General features: G+C 37.7%; 2 long non-coding RNA genes across 2 annotated transcripts in view; one reads left to right on the top strand and one right to left on the bottom strand.

The window, feature by feature from the left end:
* The window catches only part of LOC116271053, a 36,490-nt gene extending 23,901 nt beyond the window's left edge, over positions 1 to 12,589 (top strand). The window contains exon 3 of the long non-coding RNA XR_004179429.1: positions 12,321 to 12,589. This is a non-coding gene — a long non-coding RNA (uncharacterized LOC116271053). The remainder of the gene's footprint in view (positions 1 to 12,320) is intronic.
* The window catches only part of LOC110741612, a 71,111-nt gene that overhangs the window by 10,885 nt on the left and 41,187 nt on the right, over positions 1 to 19,039 (bottom strand). The gene's annotated exons all lie outside the window — the stretch shown is intronic.

Raw genomic sequence — 19,039 nt, 5'->3', positions numbered from 1 at the left:
TCCCCGCTGTCCCAGTATGGTGGCAGGCAGGTACTGCCTGGTACCTCTGATGTTTATTCAAGGGTCAAGGGCTCTTTAGTCAGCTTACGGTGAATCCTGCTAGGCCTGAGTCTCTCCCTTTAAGGAAATGGGCTCTCTTCCGGCCCAGGGGAAGTCTAGAAATGCCATCCAAGAGCCAAGGCCTGGATTGAAGACTTTAGTATTCTGCTTGATGTTTTATTTTACTGTGGCTAAGGTGGTATACAAGCTGCAGAACAAAATCCTTTTTACTCTTCCCTCTCCTTTGGGCAAGTAGAAAGAGTCTCCCCCATGGCCACCATGGCTGGAAATATGTTGAGTCACACCTGAGGCCAGCACACTACAGGGTCTCACCCAAGGCCCATGGTGAATACTGCCTGGATATCACTGATGTTGATTCAAGGCCTTACAATTGTCTTTTAAAATGCTTACGTGTTACAAATATTCCTCTATATGTAAGAGATTGTTTTGTGAAAGGAAAATATCTTGGACCCCCAAAATCACTAAGCTGAAAGCTTCTTAGGGCAAACCTGCCTCCCATTCTACTCAAAGTTATCTCACTGCTCGCAGGACATAAATGCATATCTGATGCTTTCTTTGGAAAGGCTAATCAGAAACTCAAAAGAATGCAACCCTTTGTCTTTTTCTCTCACCAATCTGTGATCTGAAAGTCCTCTGCCCACTTCAAGTCTTCCTGCCTTTGCTTCAAGTTGTCCCACCTTTCCAGACTGAACCAATGTACTTCTTACATATATTGATTGATGCCCCACATCTCCCTAAAATGTATAAATCCAAGCTGTGCCCCGACCACCTTGGGCACATGTCGTCAAGACTTCCTGAGGCTGTGCCACAGGTGCAAGTCCTCAACCTTGGCAAAATACACTTTCTAAGTTAACTGAGACCTGTCTCAAATTTTGGGGTTTCACAGTTCAAGTACACACAATGTTTATTTTTGAAAGACTGAACTAAGAAAGACCTTGTAATGAAAATGTCATTTATGTAAAAATAAAAAACAGGGATTTGCAATTGTGGAGAAAGATAGGAAGCGTATCATAAGCAAAACTTTTGTACTTCCTAGTGATACTAATTTAGGCTGAGGTCATTATAAAACATTAAATGAATAATCAGAATCATTGTGAGAGTGAAAGACTCTAAGTAATTAATACGTGTATGTTTAGAGAACAATAGGGAGGTAACACATGCCTGAACATGGGCTTTTGTGAACAATAGTTTCTGGGGATGATTGTGTTTAAGCTGAAACAAGGACTAAAATCAACAAAATTAAATGTGACTGGGAAATTATTTGTCTGTCGTAGGAAGGTTTAAGAATGTGTCTGAGATGAAGCAACACTTATGTAACAGACAGCAGTGCAAGACGGCAAGATGTAGTGAACGGGTCCATTTGAAGATTATAAGCCCTAAAATGCATTTACAATCTAAAAGCATATGTTTACATCAATGCATGTTACATAAAAGCAGAGGTGGTTAGGTAGTGAGCATAAGAAAAAATAGGTAAATATTGTGATACAAAGAGTGCAATCTTTTATTGAGGAAAATTCCACCAAAAATCCAATAGAGGAAAGCAAAGAGTGTTCAAATCTTTGAAATTTAGATGTAGAAATGATGGAAAATGTAAGTTTTTCAAGCATGAACCAAAATTCTTATGTTTCTGTAGCTGTTGAAGATGCCCAACCAAAAGCAGCTCACACATCTTAAATGCATTCAAAGGTTAGAGGAAAACAAGTGGTGGGAAATGTGATAAAATGAAGAGAACCCACATTACATACATGTACTCAAAGTCAATTTTAGAAAATAAGTAATACAGGTATCCCTTCTCCTCAATTGAATTCTATCTTCAGGCCACTAGACTGTGATTTTTTTTTTTTTTTTTTTTTTTGAGATGGAGTCATGCTTTGTCACCCAGGCTGCAGTGCAGTGGCACAATCTTGGCAACCTCCACCTTCCAGGTTCAAGCAATTCTCCTGCCTCAGTCTCCTGAGTAGCTGGAACTACAGGCGTGCACCACCACGTCCAACTAATTTTTGTATTTTTAGTAGAGATGGGTTTTTGCCGTGTTGACCACGCTGGTCTCAAACTCCTAACCTCAGGTGATTCACCCAGGTTTGCCTGCCGAAGTGCTGGGATTATAGGCATGAGCCACCGTGCTGGGCTAGACTGTGACTCTTGATGACCTGTTGCTTTGGATAAAGCACAGAGAACTGTTTGTAGCCACACAATCAGGAAGTGGAATAGCACCATGTAAGTCTACTTGGTCTACTGCCTTATGGCTCATCACTTTTTCAATTAGCGCAGCATGTTTCCCCTTTCTCAGTATTACGTTGTCAACTGAGAGTGGTAGGAGGTTGGAGCAGATAAAGTGATTTCCATTGATTATCCTTACATGTGGTATAAGCTAGTTTTTCCATTTCAAAAGTACTATCATTTCGAAGGCACACAAACCTAAATTAACATACAGGTGTGGATTTTTAAATCTCATGAAATAAATGAGGTCATTGTCTTCAGCACATTCTTGACGTTTTAATGAAGCATATTAACAAAAATTATGTTCCAAAGTCATTACGCTGAGCTATTATTCTTTGTTATACTAGAACATCACTGGATCTGAAGGAAAAACTCCCACTAAAATTATGTTATGGCAATATTATCAATAATGACATAATTACCGTGATGTTAATAACAATACGAGGGACTTCATTCTAAAATATCACTTCATAGTCAAACAGGTTGAGTGTAAATAAGAAGCAATCATTTGTAGCTCATGGGCAATTCTCTGCTTAAATTTTCATAATGTAATTTGCAATAAAAAATGACAGTACTAAGAATCACACTTTACTTTTCAACAGGAAAGCATCACTTTCCCTATTATCCTTCAGTGAAACTATCCATTCCAGGTCATTCAAACTTTTCATTCTTCCAAGATTCTGATACTACAGTGAAAATATTAACGTACTCTAAACTTGGATCCATATAAATAATTTATAATGTCTTTTAACATTGCTGCCCTATCTATTCTACTAGTATCATTATTATTACATTGATCATATGAAATTGTAATTGGCAGATTTAGCGATTCTGAGATTGAAGTGAGTCTAAACTGTGAAGCACTTATTCTTTTACCATTATTGTTGATCCATCAGGTTAAACAACTTTTTACTAACTAAGGATATTCTCCACTAAAATATAAGATAGAAGAAGCATTTTTAGATTCCACACTTAACAGTTAAAGGACTTAAATGGTACTTAAATTTTCTGAGGGGTACTCGTATGTTCTATAAAATGGGAAGTTTCAAATGGAAGAATAGCCTAGCAGAAAAGCAAAGAGAATCACCTGGGGAAGACTGGCTGGCCACATGGACAAAATAATTCACCTTTTCCAAGATCATGCCTTCGGTTCATCAGACTTAGACCCAATCTTCCCAACGTTCTGGAGTTAATTAGAGGTGATAATTTACATTAGCAAAGCTTACAAGACTTAGAATACCAAAGATGGTTTATGCTAATGCTATATTATGAAGAAGAAACATTTATCTAAGTACAGCATAACCCACACAGAGTCCCCATCACCATCATGAACAGAACCATCCATGCTATTTAAATGGTGAGTTGCACCATATGTTGACCAAAACTTGCCATGGATTTATTCATCTTATTGCTGCCAAATATTAGCCAGACATCTACTATCCAGAAGAATGTTATGCTCTCTAACATGTATGTTCAAGCCATTTGTCCTTTGACAGCCATCTTCTAGCTATACAAAGACTGAACCAAAGCTTTGTAGTGACAACTTTTCTATACTTGGCCAATCTCAACTTTTAAAGTTCCCTCTGTAGTACTCTATAAAATAAGAATGTATTGCCTCTTTGTAAGTATATAAACAATTTCAGAAATACGCAAACATAAAAAGAATAGTAATAATAAGCCCTTATGCCCCTATCACCTAGCATAAACAATTATTAATAACCATGTATAGTTTATCTTGTTCATCTATACTCCCCTTCACCCTATTATTCTTTTTTAATATTCACAACAGCCCTGTGAAATAAGTCCGTCATCTCATTTTTACAAAGCAACTGATTATTTGGAAGACAATAATTTTGCAGAGGTAACATACAGTGAGTGCCAGATCCAAGCATTAAAGGTACTTCTGTCTATTCCAGAGTCCTTTCTTAGCCTGCTTGTGTATATTACATGAAAGTTAGCAGATTCTAGAGCCACATGAATTGCTGTATCAGTCAAAGCACTGCCACAAAATAGAAGGCACAGTTAAATTGGGTAGTTTGTGGAGAGGTTTATAAAGTGAGAATTTACAAAGGATTAATGAAGTTCCAAGAACTAGTAAAATCAGAAAAGAGTATAACCAATCCTAGTTCCAAATAGGGAAAGGAAATGAGTGGTTCCTAGAACCCAGATTCAGAAATGACCATATGGTCACATGATAGGAGCCATGATTTTCAATTCAGGAACAAAGCCAGCCTGGGTGAATCTGCAGAGATTGGCCATGGAATATCTCACGCTCTCTTTTCCCACTTCCCTGCTTCTTAATTGTTCAAATTGAATCAAATGCCAGAGGTCATGGTAGTCTACTGACATAGTCCACAGAGGGTCAGAGTCCTAGGACACAGAAGAGTAAAAATGACAGATCTAGAGGAGATAAAAGATGATATTCAGCACAATTGTCTACTAGGTAGAGAGAATACATTATGTGTTATCTTGAGATAATAACCTTATTTTCATCAGAAATTAGAAACTTTGATGGAAAATAAAAAATGATACTTATCTTTCAGTAGAAAAGCTGCATTACTTATTACATTGGTAAAGTAGATCGAATTTTCCAAGAATTTCTAATAATCATGAAGCTCAAATCTGAGTCAAATAGTCTAGAAATGGCTTGTGCATAATATTTAAAATAGTAGGTAACCTTCAGAGTATATGACACATTATATGTACTTAGTTAATGTTTGTTGAATACATGCTGGTATAGAGCAGCATACTTGGGTTTTAAAATCAATACCCAAAATATTAGGGAGGCATATGCTGAGACCAGCTCAGTTGTGGAGACCCTAACCCAGGGGCACTAGAGGAATTAAGACAAAGACACAGAAACAGAGTGCAAAGTGGGAATCAGGGGGCTGACGGCCTTCAGAGCTGAGAGCCACGAACAGAGTTTGACCCACATATTTATTGACAGCAAGCTACGGTGATAAGCATTATTTCTATAGATTATAGATTAGCTAAATGCATTCTTTATGGGAAACAAAGGGACAGGCTCTGACTTGTTATCTGCAGCAGGAACATGTCCTTAAGGAACAGATCACTCATGCTATTGTTTGTGGTTTAGGAATGCCTTGAGCAGTTTTCTGCCCTGGGTTGACCAGGGGTTTCTTGCCTTCATTCTGGTAAATCAGCAACCTCCAGCATGGGTCATAGCCATCATGAGCATGTCACAGTGCTGCAGAGATTTTGATTATGGACAGTTTCTCATGGCCTATTTATGGCCAGATTTGGGGGCCTGTTCTCAGCAGGCATAGAAGCAGAAGGTAACAGTTCCATTCTTTTTTTTATTTTCCCTTTTCATTTCGCCGGTGAGCCAATGGTAGATATTTACTGTAGAAATATCACCCCTGACTGAAATTCAGAATTGCTGGGGTTTGAAAAAATGCAGATGCTTAAATTCATTCCAGCATCACCTATTCAATCAACATCACCAAGCAAGGGCTTGGCATATGCACTTGTTAAAGCCTCAGAGATGATTATCATGCATCACCAGGGTAAAGACATCATCATTTGTCTTGAAGTTTTTGCTAACAAATACGTGATGTATCTAAAAGTTTTAATGTGGAATGAAGAAAGAGGAAATCCAAGAAAACTTTGCTAAAATATAATTTCCATTAAGGTAGAAATTTGCATCTCTTTTGCTCACTGATATATTCCAAGTGTACAGAACAGTACCACAGTACCTACCACAGAGTGGTAGGTAATCTATAGTAATTTGTTGATAAATTAATGACTTAACTCAAAAATGAGATAATGAACACAAAGAATTTAGCATGATGACCACCAAATTATGGCATAATAACAAATCTTTTAAATTCTTTTATTAATTGATTATTTATATCTATATATCTATATATATATCTATATATATATATCTTCTTATATTGGCAAATTGCCCAAATTCTCCCTGTTGTCACTTCTCAGTGTAGTGCTGCATCCAAACCCTAGGCAGGCAGAGAGAAATAAATAATTGTGTAAACTGCCATTGATTTTCACAGTTGTACCATCCTTTGGGAAGACAGTCCACAAAGCCAATAGAATTGAGGTTGTTCTGAATTGTCATTGCTGTGTATCACTTCTGTATACAGGCTGCTGTGTACAGGCTGTGTAACAAAAATACCATAAACTGGGTGGTGTATACACAGTTCTAGAGGCTTGGCAGTCCAAGATCAAGGCACCAGCAGATTTGGTGTCTGGTGAGGGCCTCCTCCTCATAGTGCATTCTCGCTGCATTTTCGTATGGTGAAAGGGCGAACGAGTTTCCTCAGACCTCTTTTTAATCTTGCCCATATGATCTAATCACCTTCCAAAGGCCCCACATTTTAAAATGATTGCATTGGGGATTAGGTTTCAACATACGAGTTTTAGGAGGACACAACATTCAAACCATAGCACTGAGTGAATACACTTTCTAGTACAAGGTTCTATCCACAAATGTTCCCCTTGCCCATTTTCCATATTGTATATTCTCATGCCTGTCAAAACAAAATATGCCAGGATGGCCATGTCATAAGGAATGTTCATGTTTCACTTCAAAGAGTTCTTCATAAAAATTGAGGGCGTTGTATAACTCCAAAGGCACCAGTTCAGATGCCCCTTTGTCAGTTCCTTGTCACTTGCCTAATAAATTCTTAAGGTTAGTTAACCATCCTTCCCTCCTCCCTCCTTTCCCTTTTACAAAGAGGCTTTTTCCCATATTTCAGAGACAAAAATAATTTGGAATCCTCAGTGTTGATCACTATCTAACCATTTGAGTTTTAATACATACTGGAAACGAATATTTATAGAATGCCACCTACATATCAGACATTGGGTATTCCAAGGTAATATTTAGTAAAGCATATTCTTCCTATCACTATTCTGATAGGCTTCAAAATGTGCTCAGTGATCAAAAGACTCCCTGACCCACATATTGTACAATTCTATTTATATGAGATGGCCAGAACAAATGAATTTGTAGAGACAGGAATTAGATGAGTGGTTTTTAGGGGTTGGGGAGAGATGGAGGCATGGTTGGTAGTGATGAATAAGAGATATAAGTTTCTTTTTAGGATATCGAAGGTATTCTAATTATTCTGGTGATAGTTACATATCTATAAATATTCTAAAAGCAGTTCATTTAAGTGGGTGAATTGTACAATGTGTGAGTTATATCTCAACAAAGCTATTTTTAAAAGAAAAAGAAAAAACTCCTTGAGAAGTAAATTTAGAAGAACTCATTACTAAAATACATTTGCATAATAAAAATTCTGAAAAATCCTACAGTGAATTATACACAGTTAAAGTCTAGTTAAACTTATTTGTACATGGATAGCCTTATTTGTTTGTTTTGCCTCAGTATATCCACTCAAATCCCTAACAGTTTTCCCCTAACATTTTTCTAAACAGAAGTTAGGGAAGTACAATTATTTGACAAGAACTCTTTTAATCTTCACAACAGTTCTTCATTAAAGTAGTTACTCCCATTTTAGCAGATGAAACACTGAACCTCAGAGATATTAACAAATTTGTCTAAGATATCACAGACAGTAAGGGATGAAGATAAGTTGTGAATCTCAGTTCCCACACACATCCATGTAATTGAATGCTAGGTAAACATTAACAAGACAATGCGATCTATATGTATTGATGTGTAGAGAGAGCTTCAATAAATCTAAAGAAAAAAGCAGGCAAACACATTGCTTATGCAGTTTAAATTTTGGACAAAAGTATTTATTTACATGTGAAAATGACTATATTGTGAGTGTGAACATGTGTGTAAGATATACACTAAAGAGATGTTAGGCATTACAGACTGACTAAAAATGGATTGTCAACTTATGACTATATTCTAATTTTTCAAAAAGATATGTGTATTAATTATAAACACAAAATCACGATAAATAATTCTTTCAAGTCCCACCCTTGTTTTTACTTTCCTGTAAGGACCAAAGGCATCTTGAAATCTGTTTAATATGATAGAGATGTAGTTAGGAATCCCAAATGTCCTTTTTCAGAAATATAGGAATTTAGAGTTTTAAACCAAATTTTTCAGATTAACCCTTATTTTCATATTTTTGTTAAAAGTTCTGCTTCTGCTTCCACAGAAATAATAAAATCTGGAATAATTACTTTCTTTTTATACTTGATAAGTTGTTGCAACATAAAAAGCACACACAAAAAATTAAAGTCAAAAGGGCCATGATAAATAAATGCGTTAATTCCCATTGTTGTAAAAATGAGGAAAACAAGTGCAGAGACGTTAAGCAATTTGTCCAAGCTCACACAGTTGGTTGGGAAGAGTGAAGGATAATCTTTACTTTTCTCAATTCCCACCCTAGCCCTCTTTCTGCTAAATGATATTATGTCTTCAAGATAACTTGGGTTGCTGCTAATGAAAAACATACAAATTTCCTCCTCACATGGACAAAACCTGTCAAATGGTACTCAGCCAGTATCTCAAGACCAAAGCGTTCAGAGCCACAAAAACAAATACTTTTGGTTGTCCTATCCCAACAAGCAACAGAACCAATGTTTTCAAACTGGCTCTGTGAAGAACATGCCATGCTAATATAGCGTCACATTGTTCCAGCCAAGGAGAGACTGCTAGGCTCCCCTTCCAATCCTGGTCACAGTTGATAAGCTTTGAGCTGGGTTGCATACATAAAACTCCCTGCTATAAGTTGTTACCTTCATGGAGTTTTCCTGCAGGTAGTTCTGTGATTGACTTTGTCCTTCATTAGGTGAACACAGGGCCTGAGGAATGCTAAAGAGGTATGATGTGTAGGAGTTCAGGGATTTTCCTTTTCACAATGTATTAGTCAGTGTTCCATTAAAAGAAATAGAATCACTGGAGTAGATAGTGAGGTAGTGTGAGAAGGAAAGAAAAAAAGTACAGTCAGTATACCAGCATCTAACCTTCTTGGGAAATATTGCATAGTCATACCAGCATCTTCCCCACTTCCTCTTCCCCAGATCCATCAGAAAAACAGAGAAATAGAATGTGGACACTCCTTTAGTACCACTCATGTTGAGTGTAAGCACAAACTCATTCAGGTGTTAAGCCAACCCTTCAGGCCTCTACCCACCCACCTCCACCCTCATTTTAGGCAACCAAAGTTTTAATAGCCTATTCCAATTCTCTATCAAGCTATTACTCTGAGGAGAGTATCTGCTCATTGTTGAACATTATAGGCTGTAAAGTGTTTTCTTTGATCTGAAGCAATGCTGGTTGGCCATCCAAAGGGATGAAATAGCTTCTGTCCAGTTCTTTAATGGTATTCTGAGCATTTGTACCTACCTGCAAGTAAGCAAACCTGGGTTCCGAGTCGGTGTCTATTCCTGTCATGACCCATGTACAGCCTCTGGGGCTATAGACATTAGTCTGTTTTGTCAGTTACATGTAAGGCCTTCTTCCTGGGGAATCTGTTACATAGCCATCTGTAGTCTCTCCTCTTTGGCTGACAAATAGAACAGTTCTTATTGGCATTTTGTGCCTCAAAGGGTGCAAAAGGACAGTGTCTACATTCAGCCTGTCCCTGCATTGATGCAGTCCTCCTATATCCATCATCTCATGGATGCAGGTGGCCCCTTTAAGGGAATACACCAAAGGTTCACCTGGTGTTTCCAATCACCTTCCAAATTTGAAAGAGAGTTCTTCTTACAGGCACTGACAAGTTCAACTTTAATGTGTCCTTCAAATTTCCATGGGGCTGTGCACACCATATCGACATCCCTTTGATAGGCCAGGTTTCCACTGCCCTCCTGCCTGATCATATGGCCAGGACATTGGTCATCACCCATGAGTTGTTATGAACATAAACACAGGAGCTTTTACCACTTCAAATCTTCCATTACTGCTAGGAAACCAGCAAGCAATTCACCCCACTGAGCTGTTTTGTTTCTACCTTCCTTGATCAATGTGGCGACCCTCCAAACAAGATGTTGTCTGTTCACCTTGGAACTACTGTCCACAAACCAAAAAGCTCTTTGTTGTTCAGTTGAGAGCTGTTTATAGGGCACTATCCAGGCAATGAAAAAATAATGCAATTCCTCACACAGTTCCAGAATCTGTCCTAGGGAAAATGAGGTGACTTGCACATGAGTATCCCTACCTTGTATTACCCAGGTAGAATCATCCCGCAAAACCATTTCCATTGTATTATGAGACTCTTCTGAGCACTGCCATTCCCATTAGAGTATTTCTATGATGTCTCTGAAGACATCATAGGTATTTCAGGTTTGAAGATAATTTTTATGTTCTTTAGTCATTGAGTCAGTTTCATTTAATGTCCAGTAGCGTGTTAGTCTCTCAAGCAGAAATTCTCTAGTTCAGAATCCCAGTAGTCATCACTGGCATCCACTCACAGGCTTTTGCCACAAGCCTCAGGCTACATTCCACATACAGCATCACACAGAGAGTTTGTTGCTATCAGCACTCCAGCTTGAATTCTGCACTTCATAGGCTTGGTCAATCTTACTGGGTTCCCATTTACCATGGCCAATTAATATTGCTTGAAGAGTAGATTTACATGCCTTCTGCTTTACAGTACTAGGCAGGAGAAACATTCTTTGGTGAGATGCAAAGTCCATCCCCATAATACAATCAGGTATAAGAGCTACAATCACTTCACATAAAGCCTGTTCAACCATACCAGTTCTCCTGCAAACTTTTACCTGAATTCCATCAACCCTTACTGTAGCTTCCATTAGGACTTTATTAGCAGGTTTCAATTTTACAATACTAGGTCAGGGAAGTGTTCCCCAGCCAGACATCATATCCATTCCCATGAAGCATTCAGAAAAAGGAGACACAACTTCTTTATATAAAGCCTGTTTAAGCCTTCCAATTTCCAGAATCCTCTCAACATATATCTGTATGTCCTTTCAATCTAATCATAGCCCACATCAGGGTTTCACCAATGAGTTCTGGCACCACACTGTCTATACTCCCATATCAAGGAGTCCCAGAGACTTATCTTCTAACCATTTCACCCAATGCAAAGTGTTTGGGTCTCTAATAAAGGGTTAAGCCAAGAGACTCTGGCTATTTTCTTAATTTTTATTTAGATAAATCTGCCTGACCATTAGCCAAAATGATTACAGGCCAGAGTTTTCATTGTAATATTTGTCTTTCAGCTTTCAAAATTTCTTCTAACATGGGTAAATAGGGTGAACTTACTTGCATCCCTTTAATGTTGGAGGAGAAGCTAGGGGTTCCTTTGGCTCATTCAACTTTCGGGAGTGTTCTATTTAAACTATAGTTTTAGCCTCATCAATGTCTGTTTCATTCATCCCGCTTCTTAACAACCATCTAAAGATTTTCTCACTGCTGGGATAAGTTTTTTTACTCCCCTATCTCCTCCCCGCCTCATTTTCCTCTTCTTCCTCTTTTTTTTTTCTTCTATCAATATTTGCGTTATTCACCTATTTTTTAGTAATCATTTAGACATCTCTACCCTACTAAGACCAGTCCCTTGACTCACCTTAGCTTTTCCCCATTCTCTTGTTAATTAATCTAATATTTTTATTAGCATCTGTAAGACCCATGACGGGAAGCTAAGACAGCAAATTCTACATTTCTCCTGAACTGTTGTTTGGTTTTGAAGTGATATGGTTCTATGGGATGCCCATGTAAACAGGGACCCTTTAACCACGGCACTCAACAGGACCTGGGTTATGGGCATAATCAGCAGGTGAATAGCCCAGCTATCATTAAGCCAGTCTCACATGGCTTGTACACAAAGCATATCCATTGCTTCATCTGGGGCTATTCCACTTGGCATTTATAGAGGAAGGTGAACAGTCCTTCTCAAGGTAAGGAGACTTTATCGTGGCCTTTATCCAGTCCACCAGGCTAGCTGTTCACTTGGAAATAATCTGCTCTGTGTCTGGATCATGTACAGCTATGTCTGATTTTCCCACAGTGAGCTGTGGATCCTGTATCAATCCAAACATGCTTTTTGATTTCGCAGCATTTGAAGCCAAAGATACTGCCCCCAAATTAATTACTCTCGCATCCATTTTAGGAAAGTTTCTTCAAGGAGCTGATGATACTGATGCAGAAAATGAAACAATTCCTTCAGATGACATTCCCTGGTTTCAGGAAATTCTTCGTTTTCCGCTTCTTCCACTTTGACTGTCTCCTTGGTGACCAGAGGTCGAAGAGGTACTTTCTGTTGTCCTTGAATAATTTTTCCCATAGGAGTCAGCTTTGAGGTTAGTGGCAGAATCTCAGACGGAATCTGAGCTTGGTCTAGCATCAAGGTCCTACCTAGCATTCTCTTCTAATTTCATTTTATTGTTACAAATAACAATAACTAAGGGACGGCATATTTTTCCTTTTTCATATTAATTTTCATTTTCCTTATTAGTTTGCATTTTCTTACACATTCAGGGAACCAGCTCTCTGGGGGTCATATCCATCTCTACATCCCATTGGTAACTTTTAGTAACTGAGCACAGCACAGCTGCTCTTCCATGGGTGACCACGTGACCACCTAGAAATCTAAAGTTCCTCATCCTCTGCCCTTTCATTCTTCCTCTTCTCAAACCACATGCTTCTGTGAGCTAGTGCTATTCTAGTAAATCACACTTATCTGACATCAAATGTGTAGCAAATACATAAACTGTTTTTTTCTTCTATACTTAGACCACTCTCAATACCTCACTTCGGACAGTTGAATGTTTGTCTTTTTCACACACCAAGCAGACACCAATTGATTGTGCCACCGTTTAACTTAATTCCAACACTATCTACCTGGAGATAGCATTAGACCCCACAAGCTGAGGGCTCAAATCCCACAAACCCACCCTTCCACTTTTTATTCTAATTTCAAGTCCAGTCTGTGACCAGTGCATCTGACAAAGTAGTTATAAATTAGAGGTTCTCATGACTCCCTCTTTTTTTTTTTTTTTTTGAGACGGAGTCTCGCTTTGTCGCCCAGGCTGGAGTGCAGTGGCCGGATCTCAGTTCACTGCAAGCTCCGCCTCCCAGGTTCATGCCATTCTCCTGCCTCAGCCTCCCGAGTAGCTGGGACTACAGGCGCCCGCCACCTTTCCCGGCTAGTTTTTTGTATTTTTTTAGTAGAGACAGGGTTTCACCGTGTTAGCCAGGATGGTCTCGATCTCCTGACCTCGTGATCTACCCGTCTCGGCCTCCCAAAGTGCTGGGATTACAGGCTTGAGCCATCGCGCCCGGCCCATTACTCCCTCTTGAGGCTGAATTATTTGCTAGAATGGCTCACAGACCTCAGGAAAACAATTTATTTGTAATAAAGTAAATTAAAATAATTATAAGTAGTGTCTTATAAAAGGATACAACCCAGGAACAGCCAGATGGAAGAGATCCATAGACAAGGTATACAAAAAGGGGCATGGAACATCTGTGCCCTCTGAGGAAGCTGCACTCTCAGTTCTCCAAGTGTTTAACAACCCGGAAGCTCGCTGAACTCTGTTGTTTTGGATTTTTATGGAGACTTTATTATGTAACCATTATTGATTAAACCATTATCATTGGTGATTGGATCAATCATCAGCCCCTCTCTCCTTGGAGGCCAGAAGTTGGGGCTGAGATTTCTAACCCTCTAATCATATGGGTGCTTTTCCTGGAAACCAGTCCCCATCTTGAGGCTAGCCGGGAGTCCACAGGCACCAGTCATCCTGTTAGCATCCAGAAAGACACTTATCACATCTGAGATCCCAAGGATTTTAGGAGTTATATGACAGGATACAGGGGCAAAGACTCAATATATGTTTCTTGTTTTTGTTATGCCACATGGGTGGATGGGTAAGTAGATAGATAGATAGATAGATAGATAGATAGATAGATAGATGGATAGATAGATAGATAGTAATAGATCAACCAATAGATATATCAATGTTCAAAAAAGATGCTGATTTCTGAAGACAGATCTGACATCCTTAGCTAAGCCTCAATGTTATTACAAACTGATTTGATGCTTACAACTATATGACTCAGTTCTCTCATTAGACAAAACCAATTTCACTAAACACATACCTCAGACAAGTCATTGTGCAACCCAAAATAGCAAACAGTCCTCTCTCTCTTTAAATGAGAGACTATGTTTTGCCATTTGTAGCTTTATTCCTACTTTCATTTGCCCTTCCTGTAGATAATATTTATTAAAATATTCAATCACAAAATTACCTCTACTTTCTCATAACACCCAATCTAGAGCAAACCTCCGTTTCCTTAGAACCTCCCCAAAGTTACTCAACCAAAGCTCAAATACTATAACAGACTTTTCTAATCCCCTCTTACTGAGATACCCAACATTTCCCCATGGTGTACGATTGGCTTTGCTGCACTAAAGATACCTGAAGTTGAATAAGTTGGGTTTACCATATATGTATACACATGTGTGTATATATGTGTATGTATATATAAATAAAATATGCATATATATGTACATCCACATACATGCATATATACATAGATTTATATAAATATATGTTCATATACATGTAAATATATATGCTTATATATAATATATACATATATACCTACACATGCACACACACACACATATATTGCCTTTATTTTTCTTACAGGGATTTAACGTTACACAAATTGTGAAAATTGCTTAAACAGTCTCTTGTCATGATGTTATCTGCTAATACAATGCTGGATCTTGAAGTGCACAGGGCAAGAAGTTGGAAAAGGAAAGATGAATGTAAACCGGGTAAAAGCAAGAACAAGCAGTATCCCTGGAGACAGCAATATGGACTCATGTTTAGCTAAACATAGATACAGATGGTTACATATAGAAATATTTATAGATATGTCTGTATACACTGGTTAGTATACACACAAATATCTTCTGGCCCAAACAGTTGAGAGGGCCTGTTGGCAAAGAAACTCCTGTAGCAATAAGCATACCTCGGTGTCCAGACTGATTTCTAATATCATTTTTTAACAAAAGGAAGCAAAACTACTGGGAAAGTGGCTGATTCTAGAAGTGAAATGAGAAATATATGAGATGAGCCTACATCATCTTGTAGTGCCGGAAAGTAAGAAAGTGCTCAAAAATAAACCAAACACTATGATAGGGATGTCAGAGAGATAGGAGCCAACCGAAAGGGCTCCTAGTGGCCAATATTAGAACAATTTAAGCAACAAAATGAAGTAGTATTGGATTATAACCCTAATAAGAACATAAATATTCATGAGTTTATATTGACACAAGTAAGTGATTGAACAAAAGAAGTAAGTCAATGGGGCAGAACAGACAAATCTCTCATGCAGAAGAATTCTGAATAATAGATATAGATATTCTGTCCTTAAGAAGGTAGAGCATAATTTCCCATTCATAAATGTGAGCTGACCATAACGGGCTTTCTTCCAAAGAGTGCAATATAGAAAGAGGAAGAAAAAAGGGTTGCTTGACAATGGGAAAACCTGACCAACACTACCTAAAACCAGGTGATCAAAGTTAGCATCAACAGTGATTAGTCATATTGATAGTATATACCCTTGATATGATGTGAAAATATGGCACTTTACTTCTGTGTTCTTCCTCCCAAAAACATATTATCGCAGTATAACTAGGAAAGAGAAAGATAATCAGACAAATCACAATAGAGGGACATTCTACAAGATACCTGACCAGTAATTTTCAAAGCTGTCAAAGTCATCAAAAACAATGGAAGTCTGTGAAACTGTGACAACCAAGAGGAGCCTAAGGAGGTGTGGCTATTAAGTGTAATTTGGTACTTCTAGATGAGACCCTAAAACAAAAAGAAAATACTGGAAAAAAATTAAAGTATGAACTTTACTTAATAATATAATGTATGAATATTTATTACTTAGAACCAATATACTATACTAATCTAAGATGTTAATAACAGGCATAAATAGGTATGGGACATGTGAAAACCCTATCTTCACAATAATGTTGTAAATCTAAAACGGTTCTGTAATAAAAGGCTTATTTAAAAAATAAATGACTAGTTGGAACTCACAAGTATTAACTAGGCTCAGAAAGATGGACTATAACTTGTGTCAGTTCTTATTTCCCTTGACCTTGATGGCATGAGTGTCCTGCAGAAGTTAGGTCCCTTCCCCATGGAGCTAAACACCCACACCTGGCACAAGAGTCAGAGAATCTGAAGGAGGACCCTGGGGAAGAAGGAGCTATTGCATGCCCTTTCTCGGCTCTGTGCCCATGAAGTGGGTCAGTAGGTAACTGGCATGTATGAGCTTCAACAGGGCTGCTGCTTCACCTCTACACTCCAAATCTCACACAAGAATCTGCAGTTTACCCACACAAAAGGAAAAGAGAAGTGAAATTGTGAAAAATGTGGTTCACCATAACCAAGCTGACACATAAAAAATCCACCACACAATTGTACATAGACATTCGAACCCTTGTTCAGTGGGGCAGCGATGTGACAACATAAACTAAACATAACCCCAAGAAGGGCAGAGCAGACTTAAATGCATATTAAAGTCTTTATTATAAATTTTCATTGTTTCTTTGGAATAGCTTTTGATAGAAAGAGAATAGCCAGAGACAATGTGAATTGAATACTGTCCCTGACAGAAAATAGAAAGAAAGCAGAGAAGAGAACTAATAGATGGGTATGAGAGAAAACAGACTTTAGCCCAATACCAAGACTCAGCATTAATCCAAAAGAATATTTTTCCTTCTCCTGTATAAAAATGCTTATTTTAACCTAATAAATATTGATATATTGATATTATTATTTGTTATAGATCTCAGTAAAGAATGGCTAGTATGCTAAATATTTCACATAAAATGTAATGGTCACCTGGCTAGTTTCCAAAAGCAATTCATAACCAGGAATGTATTAATATGATTCAATCAACACAATTGTTTTATTTTAATTTTACATCTTAACTCAAAAATTTAAAAGCTCTCCTAAAGTCATTTCCTGGCTACATTCTTTGTCATTGGGACCATAGGGGTTTATTGACTCTTTAAGCTATGATTTTCTCAGGACTGAGACAGTCTCTCAACTTGACTGCACAATTTTTGTAACAAGAAATCACACACAGTATGTCTTAATCCAATCCCTCTATCTCCAACAATCTGCAAAGTGTCCGGAACATAACAGGGTCAAATAAATATTTGTTAAATGAGTGATTTAATATTGCGGGTAAACTTTAATAAAAAATTAAGATTATAGTAGCAGTATGGTTTATTAATTGATTATGAGCTTTGGAGTCAGGCGACTCTGCCACTTGAGCCTTGGGCTGGTTATTTAACATCTAAAATAAAAATACATATAATCCATACACTGATGATTCACAGTTTTATGTTTTTAGTCCTGAACTACAGTTCTGTACATCCAGTTGTCTGCTTGACATTTTCATTTGGACATCTAGTAGACTTGGCAGACTCAACATATCCAAAAATGAGCTCCACATGAGTTCATTCCCTATAAATACAGGCTTTTACAGACAGTTCCACGTTTATTAAGTCTAACTCCATTCTTCTAGTTACTTATGCCTACCTAACATTTGATGTCATATCTAATCCCTCATTCACTATCAACTCTAGAACTAGTTCATCAGCAAATTTTGTCTTCTCTATTTTCAAAATGTTTACAATGTGACCACTTTCCACTGTCCCTACTGCTGTCACTCTGGTATCAGCCACTCTCTCGTCATGATTATGCCAATAGGGTCTCCCTACTCCTGTCATTGCTGTCTTGCAGTATGTCCTCAAAAGAGCAGTCAAAGTTATTTCCTTAAAAACATAAATTAAGTTTATGTTTCTACTGAGAGTCAAAGTCAAATTCTTCACTGAGCTACAACGCCCTGTAAAGTCTGTCCCCGCTACCCTTCAGTATCTTCTACAGGTTTGTCCCTCATACTCTCAGTCCAGATACACTGACCATCTTAGGATTCAGTTTTACTTGCAACAAACTAGGGATAATGATAATTACACCTAACTTAGACCTTACTCAATGTGTTAAATGAGAAAATATGTATACGAAGAGTTTAACACAGAGCCTGGCTTCTGGGAAGCATTAATATGGGTGAATAGTGGCTGTTATTATTTTTGAAGATATTATCATCATCACCACAATTATTATTTCCCAAGGAAACATCCTTTGAAGACAGTATATTTGCCTCGATCATTGACCTCTTCAACCATGTGACTCAAAATCACTTTTAACTGCTTCCCCCAAGTAAAATGTGTAGAAAAAATTGCTTCAGACCCTGGAGGGACTTCCAAAATGCAACTTCAAAATTATTCTGGGTTTCAGGAACAACACTTGCAAAACACTATTTGGTTGGGTAAACACTCAATTAATCATATAAGTTCTAGTAATTTTTTAATCAGCTGTATCACTGTAGTCATTCTTTATACAACAGAAAGTATAATGCATTTTAATTCAGATTTGATTAATATCCTGAACATCAGCAATAAATACAATTTAAATTTAGGTTATGCTTTTGTTTCCTTTCTGAGACATGACATTTTTCAAAGATGGGAGCAAGTGGAAGTTTTTATTACTATTGTCATTGTTGCTGTTTATTTGTTCACTTGTTTTTCAGTTTCTCTTTGTGTCCAGGTTTCAGAACTTAGAAAGAATTCTAACACCAGTTTATCCTGCTGCCTAATGGTAAACTTGGGAAAGCAGAGGGTTTTTTTGGTTTTTTTTTTTTTTTTTTTTTTTTTTTTTTTAAATATTTCTACCATTAATTTGCTTAAAATCAGGACACAAATCATGTCTCTGTGTCTTGTGGTACAAT

This window comes from Papio anubis, chromosome 17, assembly GCF_008728515.1.
Source record: "Papio anubis isolate 15944 chromosome 17, Panubis1.0, whole genome shotgun sequence".
NCBI classification, from domain to species: Eukaryota; Metazoa; Chordata; class Mammalia; order Primates; family Cercopithecidae; genus Papio; species Papio anubis.
This window is presented reverse-complemented; position numbering and strand designations above follow the sequence as displayed.